The following is a 21,520-nucleotide window of genomic DNA, read 5'->3' as shown; positions in this document are numbered from 1 at the left end:
CACAGAAAAACATTTGAGTTTTCCAGAGATAGAAGCAATTTATGCATCACTGTAACAGCACACAGAACTGGCTCCAGCTCCACTTAAAACACACAGAAACAATCCCCAGCCAAAGGCAGAACCAGCTCCAGAAATGTTGGGTAAGAGCTTTGCAACACTGATGAAAATTCTGTAATTAATTTCAGAGGATGAAGGATTTAATCTTGCATAATCTGAATACCCAAAGTAGTCCCTTAAACAAGACAGCCAGAAAACATCTGCAACACTGGAAGAGGCTCCTGGTAAAATAAATCTTTCCACTCAGTCCTTGTTAAGTGTTCCTCATGTTTTGCACATTTCTTGAAATTGGAGAAATGGATTTCAGATTCAAGGCACTGAATTTACTGCAAAAAGAGGATTAAGTGAAGACCGGAGTTTAAATTCAACATGGGTGCTTTAGTTTTATTTTAATACATAAAGGAGTTTTACCTGCTCAGACACAGGACTTTCTTTTTTTGTATTTATTTATTTCCCTCTTAATAAAAGGACCTCTAAGTACCTGAGGCTGTTAAAGTGCTGCTGTGCTGTACCTGTCCCACAGCAGCTGTGCTTTGCTGTGTTTCCCATACCCGAGCATTGCAGCACTTCCATTCCAATTTCCAATTAAATCAAGGTGGAAATTATTAAAACCACGTTTCTTTAAAGAGTGACTTCAAAATTCTTTCCTCATTTACATGATCTTGCTTTCACCCCAATGAAAACCAAGTTATTAACGAAAAACAGCAATGAAAGAGAAACATCCGAACCAGCCCAGCCAAGGGGGGAGTGTAGAAAGTCACTCAAAAATTCTGGAGGCACAATCAGTCTGTGCAATTCTCAGCAGTGATTTCAAGCACACCTGAAGTGTTTCAACTCCAGTGTCTTATTTTATGGAATCACAGAATATCCTGAGCTGGATATCATTTCCCAATGTGTCCACACATCCAAGATTTGGCCTTGATACACTTCCTATGGCATTTCTCTGGGCAATGTGGTTTTCAGTCCTTCCTTAAAGGTTCCTTTTGTGTAATCAAACACTGATTTCCCTCATCCACCCATGTCCTCATCATTCCACAGCCCATCTCACTCTGGTGCAAGAAATATTTAATTACTGTGGATTATCTGCCAAGGGTTAACCAGGAAAAGCTTTAGACATCACAAATCCTGCAGCACCCCGAGGGTGGCACAAAACTTTTTTCTGGAGATTGTGGCAACAGAACAGACTCTCACCCCACCTTTAATGCGTTTATGGTTCAGAGAGAGCAAAATAAAGAGATCCCCATTTTTACACCATTATGGAAAACTATGGATATTAAAAATACCCATCTCTAGTGTTTCCTCTTCCTCCTGACTGATCTTTTTATGAAAAACCAGCCAAGAAGCTGTTCTTGGGCTAAGTAATTTTTTGTTTCTTTTGGCTGTCTGTCAACCACCCAGCAAAAATAAACTCATTAAGCTGACAAGAGACCTGAACACACTCATGTTGTCAGTGCATCTCAGCATCACTCTTGTGAACCCAAAAGCAATAAAAAAAATTAAAATAAAGTTAAGCTGACTCCGCCCTTAGGATGCAACCAAGTTTGCAAGGATCTGTCAGTCCAAAGTCAGTGTCTGGCAGCATCTGAGCTAAAGGGGATGTGCAGCTTCAGCACATGTCAAGCCAAAACAGTTCTAAAACTAGCAGCAAAAAAGGAGAGCACGGAGTGTGGAGCCTCCAAAAAAGCATCTCTGCCACAATTAGAGCTCTCAACCTAATTGTGTTTGCAAGCCTACTATTTCTGCCTCCAATCCACACTGCTCTCCCTGTGTTCAATCTGTCCAGCTAGCTGGGATTTTTCCTTTGCTGCCACCACATTTGTAGCTTGCTGAGCAGATCCCCAGCTTAAGGCTCACACGGAGCCTTGTAATCACTGAGGTTTCTGCTTAAAAGCAAAAGGGAAAAAAAAGTTACCATGGCTACTACAGTCACTCAGCTTTCTCAACTTCTTCGAGACATTAATTCTGAAGGCTTTTTGGCTATGTTTGCACAAAATGTATGCTTCCATACTACTCTGTCATGTAAATTAGGCTGTGCTGCAGCGTTTGAGATCACCTGGGACCATTCAATACCTTTGGCTGGTGCTCCAAGAAGACTCCACAAGCAGCAAGGTGACAGTTTCACTGATCACATTAAGGAAATTATAATTAAATATATTAAATATAATTTAAAACAATAATGAAATGTTGTTTCTTACCCAGCCAAGTGAAGGTAAATATCTGAACACAGACATTCTCTAGTTCTTGGGCTGAATTTGTAAACAAAATTGGTAGTAAGCACAGAATTAGAACAAAGCAAACCACAAAGTACTTGCAGAAAATGCTTTGGAAATGCACTTAGATTATTCAGAAGGTTAAGGAAAACATACAGAGAATGATAAAATGTGTGTAAGATTTGATGCTGATTTTCATCCAAACCCTGCATCAGTAGAAGACAATCCTGCCCAGGATTTGTGTCCCCACTGCTCTTTAGTACCTGAGCACTTCCTCCACTCTCACCTGCATCCCCTGGGCTCAGGCCTGAATGCAAGGATTGGAATTTGAGTGTGAAATAAAAAAAAAAAAAAAAAAACAACTTTGTTCAAGGATGCAAAAGTGTGTGAGAGCATGGCGGGATTCAGTTTGCTGCCTCAGCCACACACAGAATTCTCCCTGAGCCACGCGAGGAAAATTAAATCACAGGATAGAAACAGCTCCCCTCTTTCCTTTTCTCCACCTCCCTGCTCTTGCTGGCTATCAGATGTGACCCAGAAACAACACTTCAGCAAGGCCAAGAGTCCAAAACGCACTGAATAAAATTCAGTTTGAATTTTAGGGGCAGCGTGGGCCACCCATGGGAGGCAAGGAAGAGCTCAGCAGACCCTGCGGGCTCCCAGCAGCGCTCCTGCTGAGCAGGACATTTGTCACAGCATTTTCATCCCGATCCTCCCCCCTGCTCCACCTCGTCCTCCTTCACTCACAGCCTTCCTGAGGATTTCTTGTTCTTAGAAGTATTTCTGGGAGCATCCAAGCCCTGGGAATGGAGATGACGGAGATAATAGAGACGTTTAAAATTAGACTAAGCAGCTGTAGTTCTGAATTTGCATTTCTGACTTGATTATAGTACGCACTGAAGACTAGCTGCACAAGAATTAGGAAGGAGTTCATGTGCTGCAATAAAAATATGTGAATCCCTCTCACTTTGACCCCATTAAGGGGGAAAAATAAAAAAAGATAACAAATGGCACTTTTATGGAAGTTGTTTCTTTGCTATTCTCTAACTTCATTTTAAAGAGTCACCCGTGGATTTTAATTGCAAGAATTAAAGTAATCAGCTTTCCTGTATTTTACAATATATTTTCCTTATATTTTACTATTCTCCTGATTACCCTGGATTTTTCTCCTTTCATATTTTAGAATTTATCCATTTTATACCTTTCCTTATAAGTCTCTACAGTCTCTTATCTGAACAGTCAACATTTGAAACCATGGGATAACAATTTATAAAGCACTTTGACAAATTCTCTATCAAAACCAAGCACAGATGACACAATTTTATTTAAATATTCTGTCACAATAAAAAAATCCTAGAATCAATCCTGTTCTCTTCTTGTAAAAAATAAAATAACCATTTTCATAGTATGATTGTTTTACAGATATGCAGAAGAAAAAAATAGTATTTGGGTTCTATATTCAAAGTTTCTCCACAAATATCACGAAGAATTAACCACGAGTAACTTATCACAGCTGGTAATTTTATATCTGGAAGGAAGCCTGATAACAACATTCAAGAAAGTTAGTATTTAATGACAGAGGATATTACACCTATTTTCTGTTGATTTATGTTCATTCATTTACTTAAAAATATTAATTTACAGAACCCTCTGCATTAAAGTTACAGAAAAGCGTTGAAGAAGAAATTTCACTATCCCAAGAAGTACAACTAAATGTTTTTCTAGAGATAGCAAAGGAGGAAAAAAAATACCTAATTACATAAGAACAAGTCCCTCACATTATCTGTTTGCAAAGAGTTCTTATGTTTCCTTTTGAAAGAGTTTATTCATTTTTCTTTGTGTGGATCCTCTGGAAAGGACACAACTATTGCCACTGACATGATGGCACTGCAACAGAACTAAAACCAGTGCTGACCAACATTTTACAACATTTTTTAAGTGCTTTACTCCACAGTCTAACTTGAAAGTTCAGTCTCTATGAAGAAGTCTTTTGGAGTTTCTTTTGATGCTTGAAAAGACATAGAGAGCTGATAAAAGTGGTTTTGTCAGCTCTGCGCAGGATGGACACAGATTCTGTGTTTAAAGCATAAGGAATATTTCCAATTGATGCTTTCCTTACAAGAACAACTGAGAGAACTGAGAGATTCAGCTGCTCCTGCTGTGCTGAATGGGCTTTAATGGAGAAATGCCACAAAAATGAAATATGCAGGAGTGAGTGGGTTTTGTTAGTAAATAACAGCATATTAAAAATTAAGCTTGATTAGTTGTAGAAAAGGGCAAAGTGAATAATCCATTTAGAAGCTTTAAGTAACTTAAAAGCTTAAGCCCCATTTACAGAAGTCACCTGGGCAACTGGGAGCCTCCCCTGACCAAAACCACTTCCACTTTTTGTGTTCAGAATTTAAGTTCCACTTACACTCAAATTGCCTTCCATTTGAATATTCCTGTCTGCATTAAGCACATTGTAACATATGCTTGTTGCTTTTTTAATACAAAGCTTCAAAGAAAGGGACAAGTCCACAGGAGAAAGAAATGTCACACAATAATGACTGTTAACACCAGTAAAAACAGCAGAGTGGAGTATCTACAAAAACATCTTTAAAATACTCTGAACACAGAAATTCTTTTGTGTAACTACAAAATCTACTGGTTTTCTTACCTCTCAAATGCAACCCCTGAGAGATGGTTTTAATGTTACAGGATTCAGCTTCCCTTAACTGAGCAATTCTCATTACTTAAGAAGCCTGAAAACTTGGGCAGTCTCTGCTGCAACGTTGAAAATGTCTCTCCACTGTTCTCTGTAGCAGAATACTAATGCAGGGGCTGATGTGGCTGAAAAGCACAGCTAGACAAAAAATATTCCAAAGGAGGAAAAAAAAAGAAGAAAAAAAAAAAGCCTGGCTATCAGAAAATGCTGATTCAGCAGAGTTGAAGTACTCCAAGGAAAGGTGTGCTTTGCCCACACAACCAAAGAAAAACTAGAGAAAAGCTTTCCTCCTGCCCCTTAAAAAGTTAAAATGCTTTGTCTGATGACAGCACAAGACATCTGAAACGATAAAATGCGTAGGGGGGTGGGGGGAGTCCTGCTAGGGGAAAGATTGTTCCTTTTGCTGGCAATTTTAAAATTCACCTGTTTGTTTATTGCCAAAACAAAAAATTATTCAAAACACAAGGAAAACAAAAATCCTGCCTTGCAACCAACTGTACTGGTAACTGATGGTCACAGCAGTTTATTTCCCCAGAGCAGCTGATCTTTTGTTGCATAAATATGACTTGAACCTATGCTAGTGTTTGGAAACATTCAGGAAAGCCTTTCTGTAACCAACCAGTGCTTGGAACCAGATATCACTGCTCACTCCATGTGTGATGCTGAGGAAACCATGGGAAAACTGAGATGTGGAGCTCTTATCCAGAAACCTGATACAAAATTCATTTACAGCTGCAGAGTGCTGAGCCTGCCCAACCAAAGACTTGATACAACAGTGTTATCACTCTGGGATATATTTAGATGTACCATGGATCCCTCTAAGACAGTAAGAAGCAATGCAATAACTTAAAATCAGAATAGAATCATGGCATGGTTTGGGTTGGAAGGGACTTATTTAAAGACTATTTTGTTCCACCTCCTGCCATGGGCAGGGACACCTTCCACTGTCCCAGGCTGCTCCAAGTCCTGTCCAACCTGGCCTTGGGCACTGCCAGGGATCTAGGGGCAGCCACAGCTGCTCTGGGCACCCTGTGCCAGGGCCTCATCATCCTCACAGGGATGAATTTCTCTGTATTTCTAACCCAAATTTCCCCTCTTTCAGTTTGAACACATCACTCATCCCGTCACTGCAGTTCCTGATGAAGAATCCCACTCTGGATTTCCTGCAGCCCCTTCAGACACTGGGAGGAGCTGTGAGGTCTCCACACAACCTTCTCCTCTCCAGACTGAACAATCCCAGCTTTCCCAGCCCGTCTCCATGGGGAAGATGCTCTCTGGTCCCCTTAGCAACTTCTCAGCTCTCCTTTGGGCTTGCTCCAACAATTCCATGTCCTTCTTATACTGGGGGCACCAGAACTTAGAGTGGTGTTAACAGTGCTTAACAGAACTTCCAGTGGCTGCCATACCAACCACTTTTTTATATATAAAAAAAAAACAACTGGTTTCTGTTTTTTGTTGTCACTTCAACTTTTTTTTTTTTTTACAGTAGTCTTTTAAAAAATCCTGTCTTTTCTCCTTTCCAGCGCTGCTCAGGGCGGGCTGGACTCAGTTTGCTCCCAGCCAGGTTCAGGTGTTGTGGATGCAGCTGGAGGATCTCCCCCATCAGTACTGGAGCTCCAGAGAGGTGTGAGAGCCTCAGCTGCCCCTGCTCCCTTGGAAAGCTGTGCCCCGGCAATGTTCTCACAGCACTCAATCCCAACAAATGTAACAAATGTAGTGTTTATACGAAATCAACAAGTTTACCTTAGTCGGGAGTAGCTCTCACCCTCCTGTGAAATACAACTTTCTTTTGGTAACTTTCATCTTCCCATTCTGGTCTTTTTCACATCTCCACCTTGCATCTCACCTAAAGCAGCTCTGAGGGAGCAATTCCTACAGACCTCAGCCACAAAACCTCCCATCAAGTTATGTCCTAAGCATGCCACTGTAAAGACTAACAGGTTAGTGCTGCTACTCTTCATTTCTGCACATTGCCCTTCTCATTTCCAACTGCATATTGTGTTATTTATTTACTTCTGCTTCCCTGTGAGTGAGGCACAGAGAAGCTGTGGCTGCCCCTGGATCCCTGGAAGTGTCCAAGGCCAGGTTGGACATTGGATCTTGGAGCAGCTGGGATAATGAAGGTCCCTGCCCATGGCAGGGGATTGGACTGGATGAGCTTTAAGGTCTCTTTCAACCCAAACCATTCTGTGATATTTTTTTCATTATTTCTGTATAGCTGCCCTTCATCTTTCCATGGCCATTTGATATTATATCTAAATCCAAAATATTCCTTTGCTTTATACGCCTGTGAACAAACTGTGGAACAAGTGGATAAAGAGTTCAGCTTTCTTTAGCCAAGCCTTAGAATAAACTGTATTAAAAGCAAAGCCCACTCACCTAAAACGTAACAAAACATCTTTCTGTTGTTCTAGAAAGGCAAAAAAAAAATAATCTCATGCTGGTGTGTTCAGACAGCATGTAATGCCTGCAAGGCATTGTCATAACTACTACAATTTGGCCACAAAACAGATTTCAATAAATACTGTGGTTATAATTCATATGTAACAAGAGGAAAAGTGTTAAGGGACGAAAAAAATCATACTTTTTTAATGAGTAGGTGTAAAAAACTAATAGGTGAGGATGAAGACATTTCTTGGCAGTAGGAAAAAAAAAAAAAAGCAAAGGGGAACTGCAGGAACAAAAGAAATCTCAGCTGTCACACAGGTGTGGTGCTAAACAGGGACTCTGAGCTACACCAATAGTGCAAAAGGGCAGATGCACTCACAAAGTAATTCTGCATGTGTAAAGAAGTTGATGATTCCCTGGTACCTCATGAGAACATTAATTCTTTTTCCATCTCAGTGTAAATACCATGTTAAAACAGTGTTACTCTGCAGTAAATATTATTGGTCAGCAGGACCAAAGATCACCATGGAGAAGCACTCCCAGAAGTGTCCAAGGAGTTCTCTGTCCTTCCAGCACAGATTTTTAGGAACTTTGAAAATCCTGGGGTAATTCCAGCAGTCTGAATAAACATTTAGGTTACAAATATGCTGTGGCTGTAACCATAGTAAGGTAAGAACAATGGCAGTTCTGAATAAAACAATAATTTAAGAGAAATTATAGGGGGCTCAACTGATACCTCAGAACTCTGTAACAAATAGTAGGAAGTAAAATAATGAAAGCTGCCTTTCTAAAATGATTGCTACTTCCAATTGGCAGAAATATCTGTCTGCCTGTATAAACTTCTCTGGCATTAGTGCAGTGTTCTGTGGGAGCCTGACAACCAAACAGAGCCAATTAAACTGGTGAAGAACTGGTTAAGTGACACCTCAAAAAGAAAAAAGAGCAGCTTGTGAGAAGAACTCATCACAACATAACCCAGATTATCATGGAGATCCACAAAGGAGAGCCACTACCACAAAACACCTTTTCAATTATTTGTAAGTCTACACCATAAATCATGGCATAATTTGCACAAGTATAAATTGATAGAGTGCTACATAACTGAGATAAATCAGTTCCAAAAAGCCATCAGGAGTGTTGGGTATAATCAATCAAAATGTTATTTAAAAAAGCCACGTACAAAGTTGTAAAGCTGCAATCAGGAAAACTCATGCCAGTCTAGGGAATGATGAACTCGTTGTGGAAAGAAACAGTCCTGCAAAGGGTTTGCCACAGTGAGAGTAGCCAGAGAAAAGGAGATCAAAATGCAGGGCTGCAAATGAAGGTTTAACATGTAAATGTGATGCAGAGGCAGGAGAGTAACACCAGAGAGGTAATATTTAAACACACAAAACATTCCTGAGACAAAGCTCTGGCGTGCTGCATCCAGCTCACGTTTTCATAAAAATACTGAAAAAATGGATTTGAAAAAAAAAACAATCCCCAGAAACTGAGTTGTGAGGAAAATGCATGCAGTGACAAATTTAAAGAATTTCAGCTCACTTGGTTTTTCAAGTAGAAAAGAGAGGGAATACTGGGTTACAGCAGATAAATACTTCCATGGTAAGAAAATACTTTGAGTTCTTCAGCACAGTGGAGAAAGGCACATCATTAACCAGTCACTGGAAGCTGAAGCCAAATAACTTAATAAACAGCAGATCCTCTACCTCTCACTGTCTTCCAATCAAAATTCCAATTTTTCTGGAAAACATGCTTCAGCCAAATGCACGTTACTGCATTCAGGAGTAACTGGGTGAAATCCAACTGACTACAGCAGTCAGGGGTCAGAGCAGGAGATCTAATTGCTTCCTTTGGCTTCCGAGCCTCAGTCTACAAATACTCCTGGTTTTCAGCGCTTCAAAGGCATTTCAGTAGTACCATGCATGCTCAACATTAATATTAAAAGAGCTCTCAGCAAATCTGCATGAATTACAGTTGTATTTCCATGTAAGGGCTCGAGTGACACTGGAGCTTTCCTGTTGAGGCTTCTGTCACCAGCAGAGCCTGTTAATGGAATTACAGCTCCCTTGCACCCAGCTGAGGTGGTGTTTCTGTAAACAAGCTTTTACACAATTGAGTGCAGAACTTCACCCTTCATGTCAGTACTTTTTCTCCTCTAGAAAGAATCCCGTTTGACCTGGAGTATGAAAAGGCTGATACAATGCACTGTATCAATCACAGGTAAGAAAGGAAAACCAGCAGCATTGTAATAGCCACAAAGCCAGGAAAATCTGGTGTTCACATCAGCAGCATCCTTTAAGCCTGCCCGTGTTTATGCTCCTCATCCACCTGGCACTCCAAAACACACCAGCACTCACAGCAGTCTTGACAAATCCAACCTTTTTCAGGAATACGTGCCAAGGTAATGGACAACACACACGTTAGATATCCAGGCTCACAGAGTTGTGCTGTAGCATCAGCTGCTGTGCTATGTCAATTTCTAAAACAACACGGGAGCTGAAACGTTTCTATCCTGGTGAAGAATGAACTAACTTCAAATTCAGCAAGCAGAAGTTTGAAAAGGCTGGAATTGTCCGAAGCACCGCCTGCAACCAAATCAACGCTCGACGGGAGAGAGCCACAACCACCAAGTGACAGAGAAAAAAGAACCTTAGAAGAACAACCCAGGCATCACACACAGCCAGCGAGACACCAGGGAGGGCACTCACCCCTCCAACCTCCAGAGAAGGGAGTGCCTGCTAAAACCCGCTGTAAATATGTGTAAAAGTTTCTTTCCCAATGCCCTGGCACTCGGATATCCCGCCGAGCATCCCCAACGCCACCTCCCAGCTGGGCACGGCAGCCAGGCAAGCCTGGCACTCCCCATCACCACCGCCACCACGGCCGAGAAAAACTTCTCCCACCCCAAGGAGCCCCACAAGGAGACGCTTGGGCTGCCGTCGCTTTTCAGCCAGCATCCCCGGGGCTCCTCGCAAAGACAAAGCCACGCTTTAAACTTTCGCTGTTCGCCAGCGGAGCGGATCCTCTGCCGGGAGCTGGCACCTCTCGGGATGTGCAGAGGGGACTCGGGAAGGTCTCAGAGCCAGGGAGAGGCGTGGAGGGAAGGGATGGGGATGGAGATGGGGATGGGGATGGAGGAGGTGCCCGCAGCCCCCTCCCCGCTGCCCGCGACCCTTCCCCGCACACAATCGGAGCGGCGGCGACCGCAGAGCGCAGGGACGCACAGGGCGATGGATAAAAGGGAGGAAGGAGCCTCCAACGCCTGAAGAAAGGAGAATAATTTCAAACAATGCCCATCAAAAAAAAAAAAAAAAAAAAAAAAAAAAAAAAAAAAAGACAAGATAATACGGAGCCAGGTTTCACCTCGAAGTGATGGCGGGTAAATAGATGAATAAGTGGAACAACACACCTTTGACCCTCTCTTTTCTTCCCTAAATATAATCCCTCTCTTCCCATAATACACGCACCACAAAATGACCATTAATTCAAATCTATTCTTTACAGGAGGGGGGGGATTATCTCTGTGACCGACTCTGTCTCTTTCCCTCTCCCGGTCTTTCACTGCGCGAGAATTGAAATTGCATTTAAAAAAAAAAAAAAAAAAAGAAAACCGGAGGGGGGGTGGGGGGGAAGGCAAGATTATTATATCTGGAGGGTGCGAAATGTGGGCACGGGAAGAGGGAGCCTGGGGGATGGGGAGGAGTAGAGAAAGGTGGCTAAGGAGAGAAGAAAGGAAAGGAGGACCAGGAAGCGCAGGGAAGGATGAGGGGAAGGCGAGATAAGGGGGAAGGAGGATAAGGAAAGAAGGATGAAAGGAAGGAGGTCGGGAGGAAGGATGAAAGGGAGGAAGGGATGAGGGGAAGAAAGGAGGATGCTTTGCCCTGGCCTCACCTCAGCTCGGTGGGTGGGGGTGGGAGAATCTCTCGCCGCCGCCGCCGCCTCCTCCTCCGCCACCTCCTCCTCCTCCCCAGCAGCGCCGGTCACTGACGGGCCGGGTGTGCGGCGCGGCTCCCTCGCCCGGTCCCCGCCTCCCCGCTCGCCTCGCTCCCTCCTCCCGCCGCCGGCCCGAGCCGCGCTCGCTCGGCTCTGAGCGGAGCCGGGCGCTGCCGCCGCGGCCGCCCCGCCACAGCCACGGGGGGAGGAGGCGGCAGCGCGCCTGCGCCGCCGGGCGCTGCCGACGAGGGAGGGAGGGATGGACCCGCCGCTTTCCCGGCTCCGGGGCCGGCCGTGAGTACGGAGCGGGCACGGCTGCGGCAGGTGGGGGGCTGAGAGCGGGGCACGGGCGCTGCGGGAGCGGGGGACGCGGCCCCGGGGCGGGCGGTGCGGAGCGGGAGGCGCAGGGGCGGCGGGAGGCACGGGAGGGATGGAGAGGCTGTTTACGAGAGCGGGCTGTGACAGCACGAAGGGAATGGGTTCGCAGTGAATGAGAGTGCGTTTGGATTAGATAACAGGGAGAAATCCCTCTGTATTAGGGCGGTGAGGCCCTGGCACAGGATGCCCAGGGTAGCTGTGGTTGCGCCATCCCTGGAAGTGCCCGAGGCCGGGTTGGACCGGCTCGGAGCGAGCTGGCACTGTGGGAGCTGTCCCTGCCCAAGGATCGAGATGGGCTCCGGGGTGCCCTTCCAGCCCAAACCACGCCGCGATTCTCTGCAGGCAGTGCCGGCAGCGGGGCCTCTCCGGGCACAGCCGGGTGGCCCGGGCACAGCCCCGGGAGCTGTGGCAGCAGGGCTGGGACGGGGAGCTGGCAGCGCTCTCTGGGTGCGCCCCCGTCATGGGCCCGAGCGCTGCCTCAGGCAGGGGCAAGGAGGAGCGGTGGGGTGTGGATGGACCGTCAGGACTGATCGCAGGAGCCTCGGTTCTCCTGTTCCCTTCAGCTACAGAAACTCTGTGTGCGTCTTTCTTCCTTGGGTGTTCGGCAGCTCTACCTGACAGGAGGGTGTAGGGTCCCAGGGAGCCAGCGACAGGATGACAGGTCACAGCCTTAAGCTGCTCCAGGGACGTTCAGGTTGGACTTTAGGAGGGATTTCTTCACAGAAAGGGTGGTTGGACATTGGGATGGGTTATCCAGAGAGGTGATGGAGTCATTCATCCCTGGGGATGTTTAAGAAAAGACTGGACATGGCACTCGGTGATGTTGGGTCACGGCTGTCCAGGGAGGTGATGGAGTCATTCATCCCTGGGGATGTTTAAGAAAAGACTGGACGTGGCACTCGGTGATGTTGGGTCATTGGTTGGACTCTATCATCTCAGAGGTCTTTTCCAGCCTAATTGATTCTGTGATTTGCTGATTCCGTGCACCAAATACCAGGGTTTGGTCCTCTCTGCAGAGCCTTGCACTTTCATTTCTCCCTTGCTCATCCTACCAACCTTATTTCTTCTTTTTCGCTACGCTGGCAGCACCTTCTGCTGTCTCTCTTGGCCAGAACGTGCTGCCACCATCCTGCTCCAAACCCCTGTGGTGGAGGAAGATCCCTGTGGAGCGTGGGTGTCACCAGGGGATTTTGCCATTCCCACATGAATCCCACTGACGTTCTGTCGTTCCAGGCATCCTTTGCACCTCTTGTGGCATTCATCTGCTTCCCTGGCTCCTACAGAGAAACTCACAAGGAGGGGAGGAGGAGGAGTCCTCCCATGCTTTTATACCTTTTCTTGACAGTTTTAGGCTTGCAGGGATCTTGCCAAAACAATTTCCCTGCCTCAGCCTGTATGGGAATGATGCTAGTGGTACAGGTACCTGATGGGCCTCAAGTAGAGGCAGCAGTTTCCAGTCTTTTTCTTGTCTTTTCCCATATAAAAATACAGTCAGGATCATTTAAATATGAATTTAAATGTGACCAGATGCTGCATGGCACGTACTTGGTGCAGCCGTGTAGCTGGAAGTAGTCACAGTCAGTAGTGTACAGAAATACTTGGAATTATTATAGTTAACATAATTAATTAATATATAATATAATTCTATAATATATATTATATATTATATATTATAATATATACTTATATAAGTTATATTTCATATAATATATATTATATTATATATAATATATTATGTATAATATATAATTATAATTAATATAATTATTATAACAGTGTAAGGTGTGAACAGAGACCATGCTAGGCTGACCTCCCCTTTATGAAGAGATGCAAATTCTTGGTGCAAGGCAAATTGGGGGCTTAGTTTGTGCTTTACTAGGTTTGCAGGTGGCACCAAATTATTTTTCTAGATGCTGTTATTTTCCTTCCCACCCTGTTAAATGGAGGTGTGTGATGTTAGGAAGCTGTTACCTACAGACCTTCTGTTTCTTGCCTATATTTTTGTAATCCAAATGTTTTGGATTGCTGGTTCCTCTAGGTAGGGGCAGTGCCTTCCTTTGGATCTGGCTGATGCATTGTGAATATTAATGGCAGCAAGGAAAGTTCCCAAACAGAACATGGTGAATTACCTACTGCTTTATCACCCTGCATTACTTTGCTAATTGAATGTCAGCGAAATGTTCCTCCAGGCATCCGACTGAAATGAGCAGGAGCTATAGTGTACATGTAAGACCACAAATAATAAATAAACATGATAATGAAAAATAGCATTTCTCCCCTTCACCAGTAGCAAGGCTTCAAATGCATCTCTTGTAAATTTGAACCTAAGGACTCATTCAGCTGGTTTGGTATGTTTTTGTTTAAAGTGTGTCAATTTCAGAAATAAATGAGGTTACTTACCTAGTCCAGATCACTTTTATGTGAGACAGAAGACATGGATTGCTGGACTGTTGCTCAGAGATATCACAGAATTCCATGAAGAAATCTGAAGATCTGGAAGCGCTCTATGAACTTACTTGTTTCATGGTCCTGAAGGAAGCTCTGTCATTTCTTTCTTTCCTTAAGGTTATTGAGTGACTTTTTAAATCACCTTTCTTTTTATCACTGTCTCAAAGAAAAAGAAGAAAACTGAATTTGATACCACTAAAAACTTTGTTTACTAAAAACTGAGGTAAGCTGCTAAGCTGCTTAGTGAGTGAATGTAGCTCACACCAGGCAGGGGAGGCAGCTGACAGCTCCAAACAAATGCTTTTGACTCCATGGCATCTCCCACTGCCAACATCCAGGTACAGAGAGAGAAGAAACATCACCAAACCACTGGAGATATTGGGGACTTGGACTAGCAAGACAGACAAAAGGACCTTTATTTAAGGGAAATATGCATGGATGCTTTTTTTTGCCTTTTTTTTAGTTCTTTGTCAACTGTGGAACTGCCTGTCAGTATCTGGAACCCATTATTAGGTGGGTTTTGTGCAAGATGAACCCTCTGCTTATGCCCATTGACCTCCTGTAGGTGAATCAGTCCTTAGCTGTGGAAAAGGCCATCAGGGAAGGAGTGGGATCATGGATGGAACTCTGTAAGGACAGAGGGACCAACCAGAAGGAGGATGCACAGGAGAATTCCTGTTGTCTCGTGAGCTCTGGGGACACTTCACAGGATAAACATTGGGGTTCTCTAAGTGCATTCCTCTTGGAAGAACTCAAAGCTGTTTGGTCCTTGGGATAACAAGGAAAGGAAGTCAAGGAAAGGTTAATTTCTCTGCTCAAGGAACTGCTTTGGTAATTGTGGCTTTACAGGCAGATTGTTGGCTCCAAGGGTATCTGTCACACAGCAAATTTCAGCACACAGCAGTCTGGTTTTCAAATGTTAATCTGTAGTTTGCTGATGTCAGACAAATCTGAACTTCTTTTTTTTCCCTTTTTTTTTTCCTTGAATAACATCATTAGAAAGGAGGGACCTTGACATGATGTAGTGTAGTGTAAATAATTTTCTTCTGCCTACCGTTAAAATCCAGCAAATACAAATTTTCTCCATAAAATTACATGTGACGTGTTCTCTGACAAAGTTACTTTGATAGTGAGGACAACAGCCCAAAACTTTTATCTTTTCCAGCATATGCCAGAAGAATTTACATTGAGGATAGATCTAAAATTAAACTGAACATGTTTATAAATATAATCACAATATTATTTCTTCATGCTGATTCTAGCTTTTTGTCTTTTTCTTTTAATGTAAAAATAGTTTGTCTCTTTTTTTCCCTCACAATTTGTTTACCTGGACATTTAGCTTTTGCTGTAATATCTGTCACATAATTTATCTCTTTTTTCTCTCTGTTTTCTTGGTATTGTACAATACTTAGATGCAAGGAAAATACATCTTCTTCAGTTAGACTAAATATTTGACATGTTCTCAGTCTTACAATAGCTTAGTCTGCTTCTTGAAGTATTACAAACTGGTTTTATCTCTACATTTCAGTCTTGTAGACCATAGCAGGAATTTTCCCCCTTTCCCCAGCATAAAGTCTCAGCATTGTGTCTGTGTACACACAAAAAAACCCTCCACAGTTTTACTCATCTTTTCTGTTGTAGAACTTTCTTCTGCACCAAGAGAGACCATTGCTGAAAACCATTTTGATTGCTTGCTTCAAGAACTTTTTTGAGTTCTTACATCTTCTGTTATTATCTCAATACCTCTGTGTCTGAATGGGCTTTTTAAACCACCTGATCCTGAATGCATTTTCCTATTTGTACAGCATTTGTGCTTTAGTGGAAAAGAGAATTTTGGAGAACAGGGAAACTAAGACTAGTGAGGGCTTTTAAGGAAAATAATCATTTAAATTATATCTAAGTAAGAGAAATTGAGGAGGATCTATCTCACAGGCAATTCAGACAGACTGAAAGCTGCAGGTGGAACTTGGAATACTTGAAGCTTCTTTTAGGCCCAGTGATGTTTAATGACAAACTCACTTGTTGCTTTAATTTAGATAATTGGCTGCCTGTGCTGAAGGGAGGTTGTCAGCAGCTCCCAATAGGTCTTTCAGTGCCTTGTACAATAAAACATTTTGTTTTGGACTTGACTGAGTGGACATAAATAACCAGGGATTGACTAACATCACTCCCTGTCCCTGAACACATTTGAGTATCTGAATTTCAGTTTGGGTGTGTCAGTTTTGACAATGTATTGCTCAAGTAAATGTGTCAAAAATATTTCCTGCACTGAATATTTCCTACTGTGCTGGGTGTTCCATGAGCAGCACAGTGAAGCCTTCCCAGCCTGCACGATATTTAAATTGGGTATTTTATGGAGAGTCACTTTTCACTGTCTCATTTTCTGGAAAAATCCCTTCGCCAGGATTTCTCTCCTGTGAAGCCTCAGAGAAAAAGGAAAACAATATTATCTCATTTGCTTCTCCCGTGTTTTGCTGCTTTGGAATGTGGTTGTTTATCCAACATGTGCATTGTTTTGACTTAATGACCAATCACAGTCCAGCTGTGTTGTGGCTCTGGCGAGAGTCACAAGTTTTTATTATTATCTTGTTAAGCCTTCTGTAAGTATCCATTCTCTATTCTTTAGTATAATATATAATATAATATAATATAATATAATATAATATAATATAATAATAAATTAGCCTTCTAAGAACATGAAGTCAGATTCATCTTTCCTCCCCACGATGGGGGACCCCAAAAACACCACAGTCACTTGCAATTGGGCTGTGCCACAGAGGCCTCTGCCACCCCTTGCTCTGGCTCAAAAGCACCTGCCAGGCAGAGCATCCTGGGGCTTAGCCTGCCTCCGACCCCTGAAGGGACTTGCAGGCAAGCAGCAGATGCAGTTTGTTTGGAAAAAAACCCCACAGGGGGTCTGTCTGTTAATGCCAGAGAGGATGGGGCAGATACCTTCACTGCTTTCAGAAAGCTGGATTTAAAAATTCAGAAGAAACACAGAGAGTACACCTGCTGTTTGCTGGTGTTGGACTTAGATCAATGCCCACCATAGCAGGCTGTTAAAAGGCCTTTTCCTTAAATAGTTTCGTCTGTAAACCATAGGAACAGGCTTTAAATTTTGTTGAAATTTTCCTTTGAACTTCAGTTGATGCCACCAATTATCAGAGCAGGGGGTTGTGTGTTAGTGGAGATCATCTGTCACCTTTAATTGCAAGGACACTTTGCAGTAGACTCATTGGGTCTCTGTATTTCAAAGGAGGATAGAGAAAGAGGGATTTAGAAGTTTTGCATATATTCAGAGAATGTGATATAAAATTTGAAATATTCAGTTCAAATGCCATAACTCCTTTTTCTCACATTTATAAAATGAATATATTTCTGTCTCAAAGACTGAGACTCAGGGAAATGTATCTTCTCTGCTCTTCTTCAACAACTAACTTGACTTCTTTAAAGCTGCCTCCATTTCTCTTACCTCAAACTTTCTTAATTGTACAAATATCTGAAAAAAATCATTTTCTTTCCTCCAAACCCCTTGTTCAGACAAGCATCTCTTAAGCAGAGAGTTCTGTTTCCCACATTGACCCCCACCTTGGAGCTGTTTGTCTCCCATCTGTTGTTTGTAAACACTTCACGCCTCGTGCTGCTGATGTTGTTAGCTCCTTGGAAAACAACTTCTATTTTCTTATGTTTGCACACTGCATCAAAACAACAGGAAATCTGTCCATGCCTGGGGAGCCCACGCAACGCCAGGATCGGTTTTTTTCTTGCTGGGGATCTCAATTAAGGAAACTTGTCAGAGGTAAACAGTGATGATTTAGCTGTAATTCAGTGTGGTTCATCTGTGCACAGAATTTGTGTTCTGGGAGTCCTGGCCAGGAGGAAGAGCAAGGAGATGGAGACACCAGAGGAGGAGGGAGCTGGGCTGAGTGTGTGAGAGAAGTACAGGAGGTGGCAGAGGAACGAGGCAGAAGGTGAACGGATTAAGAACTACAGGATGGATTTTTGGCTCATGCCTTTGCAGAACTAGTTAAAAGTTGTCTTCTGGAACTTCCCTGTCCCTAGAATCCCTTTCTTTTCCCAGCCAAAGAAAAGCATAGGGAGAAGGATTGATACCCAGATCTTAATTTAAGATCTGGGTATCAATTTTTAAGATTACAAATTAAGATTAACTTCAGAACTGTCAGTCTGAGGGGCAGAGGGGTTTCTCTGCTGCCATGGCTGCACATCGAGGTCAGGATGTCCAGTTCTGCTCTTGAAGAAATCAGCCGATGGATTTGCTTCACTTCAGGGAAGTTACTGCCCTCAAACCTTCTGCTTTTTCCACAATTACATCTTGTTGTGCTTTCTACACATTGTTGGGAAGGAAAGCTGTCCAGAACTTGCTCATCACGGTGAAAATTGCTGGATTCCTCAGAGTGCCAGTACTGTTTTTCCATGTCCTGATTATTGGGCTAAATTTTGATCCTTTCTCAGGCCTTACTATGCAATCTCCTGTTGCCTTTGGGAGATTTATAGAGGCAACAGATTTATATAAATCTTTATAAATTAGATTTATATAATGTTGCATGTTGGTAGTCTAGAACAAGAAACTTGGGTTTAAAAACTTTTCCTCTTGTTTATAGTTTCTGTTTGCTCTACATTAATGGTTCTCTGTGCTTAATCAAGGGTTAAAGCAGATGGTTGTGATGTATTGTTTCCTAATGAGAAGAAATGCAATCAAATGTATTTTCTATCTTTTGAGCACAAAGCAGTGACCAAGATTTTTTTTACTTACAATAACATTTACAGGAATTATTTCCCATGTCTTAATGAATGTAAAGACCTTTCTAATTCCTTTTTTTTTCTCTTGACAGAAGCCCAAGACAATGCATCCTTCCAGTAACTCCTGTAAAAATGCACAAGAGACCTTGAACAGAAACATGGCCTGAAGAAAGTTAATGAAGTTGTTAATAGTCTGTGTCACAAATGAGAAGACTGTGGATGGTTCTGGTTTCTTCCTTCAGGCCTTGATGAGTCATGAAATTGATAGAAAGCTAATTTTTCTAATGGAGCAGGTTCTGTGAGTAAAAGAAGAGGAAAAATCAAGGAAAAACCTAAAATACAGACATCTGGTGACAAGAGCTACTACTGGTGGTGACCAGTGTGTTGTAAGCTGGAATTTTCATGAATCTTAATGGATGTTTTGACCTAATTTACAGAGTCTTCCTTGTTAATTAACTTTTTTAGAAAGGTCAAACCCTTTTTTCCAGTAAAGGTCATGTACTTCAACTAAGAAATCTTTTCTCATTTACAGAACAATACAGAAACACAAAATTCAGGTGTTTTTCATTCTGAACATGTCAATGGATCATGAGCAATATGCATGGAGTATTTCGCACCCCTTTGCCCTGTCCTCATTAAATAATTCCTTTTTGTGTTTGTGTATGTGAGTGATCCCAGGGTTTTACAATTATTCAGGCTCATCCACTGGAGCCTGGAGATGGAGGTAATTCCACACAGAAGGAAAATGACATTCCAAGAACCCACATGGACCTAAGAATTGTGAGAGAAGTGTGAGAATAATGTTGCTAATGTTGTAAAACAAGGGTGCAACATTTAGATAAAAACCTCAATTTCAGTGTCAGAAATGCTGTGAGCATTTCAGTTCATTGAAATGTTCATTGAATTATGCAGCTTTATTGCTTCTGAAAGTGGTTGTGCCTCTTGGTCAGGTCAAGTGGTACCTAAGGGCTCGCTGGCCTTACATAAAGCGCACTGTCTTGGTTTGGAAAGCCAGATGTGTGCTAAGGAAGGCAGGAGCTTCCCCTGGAATGGAGAAAAGGAACCCCTCACCCACCAGATTGCCGTAAATTTTAAATTAAGGGACTCTCAGGCAGCAAAAGTTATAGGAGTAGGAATAACAGTTCTTTAATAGGGAAGAAAATAAAAGGATAAAATAAACAGTGCAGTACACTAGAACAACACTGACAGAGTCAGAACCCAACCTGACACCCTGTGGGTCAGGGTGTTGGCAGCAGTCCCATTGGAATTGTGGCTCAGCCCTCCTGCAGTGTCAGGGCTGGTTCTGCTGGAGCAGGGATCCTGGAGAAAGGTGCAGTCTCTTCCTCTGAAGATCCAGGGGCAGAGGCAGCTGCTGTTCCTCTGGGCAATCCAGTGGAGAAGCTGTGCTGGTGTTCCAGAATCTCCAGATTATACCCAGGTAGCAATGCTTGGCTCCTCCCTCTGGGCTCACATCTCCCAATGGGATGCTGTAGTTCTTATCAGCCATGCAGTGACATTCAATAGCTGTTATCAGCAGATGTCTCCTCCCTAGGGAGGAGTGATTGTGGTCACTCAAAGAGAGAGATAAGGCAAACTGCCCACTTGACAAAAGATAATCTGCCATACAGATGGTAACAGAATACATCTTCCTTTGCAATCTGGAGCACACACCTAAAACAGGAATGGCACTGCTGGAATATTGAGATTTTCAAATCATTCTTCCTATTTAAGTAACAGCTGAATGAACTGCCCCTTAAAAAAGCCCCATAAAACCTAAAGAAAGAAATCATAAAAGGCTTTTTTATTGAGTTGTTGAGTTGGTGAACCTGCTCAGAAATACTGAAGGGACACAGCAAACCAGTGTGGTCACAGGACTTGCACTAATGTGGAGAGAAAAAACTACCAATATCCTAATTGGGGAATTCCTCTGACAGGAAAGTAGGATCCATTCCACTTCATGATTTCTTCATGCAAACCACATAAAATATTCTATAAAACCTGAGTGATTTCCATAACAGAATTTTGTCAATTTAAAGCAAAACATTTTGCTGTGACAGTTCCTACAAATCTTTTAGCTTTGTTTTATATTATAAATACATCAAAATGAAGCCATTTCTGTTCAAACAAAAATTTTCCAGGCTTTTAAAAAATATTTTTTATTTGCCACAGTTAAGATGAAGACTGATTTCAAATGCTGTAACTTAGATCTGCATAACCATAAACCCACAAGGACATAGCTTTAGTCTTATAAATAAGTAATGTCATTAGATACAGTATTCTTATTTTAATTGACTCTGTTTGCTACTCTGTATAACAGTGATTGAAAAATAAAAGTCATTTAACATTGGTGAAACCTTTTCTAGTGGTTTCTGAACTGGAAGTCCACAAGCACCAGCCATTGGCAAAAATGTTATTGATTTTGGGGTTTGTTTCAGTAGTGAAATCTAAGTGGATACAGGGAATTTCATCTGTCCTTTGTAAATAAGAATCAGGTGAAATCTAAAAGACATAAAAATAGCACAGATTTATCATGCAGACATCATTGATGAAACCTCACATAAGGAACTTATTTCATTTTCTGCAGGTGGACCACTGTAAGTAAGAAAAGTGTCTTTTTATGGGGGATATTTACCAAGTT

General features: G+C 42.6%; 1 protein-coding gene and 1 long non-coding RNA gene across 3 annotated transcripts in view; one reads left to right on the top strand and one right to left on the bottom strand.

The window, feature by feature from the left end:
• Positions 1 to 11,331, bottom strand: part of CTNNA2 (catenin alpha 2) — a 478,676-nt gene extending 467,345 nt beyond the window's left edge. The window contains exon 1 of one of the 2 annotated variants that reach the window (XM_058024127.1): positions 11,254 to 11,331. The gene's annotated coding sequence lies outside the window, so the exon portion shown is untranslated. Of the gene's footprint in view, positions 1 to 4,926; positions 4,993 to 11,253 lie in introns of those variants that run through there. The other variant, XM_058024126.1, reaches the window with a different exon arrangement.
• Positions 11,332 to 11,519: 188 nt separating this feature from the next.
• LOC131083421 (uncharacterized) lies at positions 11,520 to 21,235 on the top strand. The gene is made up of 2 exons (XR_009114444.1): positions 11,520 to 11,619; positions 18,975 to 21,235. It is a non-coding gene; the product is annotated as an uncharacterized LOC131083421 (long non-coding RNA).
• Positions 21,236 to 21,520: the final 285 nt, after the last annotated feature.

This window comes from Melospiza georgiana, chromosome 5, assembly GCF_028018845.1.
Source record: "Melospiza georgiana isolate bMelGeo1 chromosome 5, bMelGeo1.pri, whole genome shotgun sequence".
NCBI lineage: Eukaryota > Metazoa > Chordata > Aves > Passeriformes > Passerellidae > Melospiza > Melospiza georgiana.
Note: the sequence above shows the minus strand (reverse complement) of the source record. Positions and strands in the feature narration are given on the sequence as shown.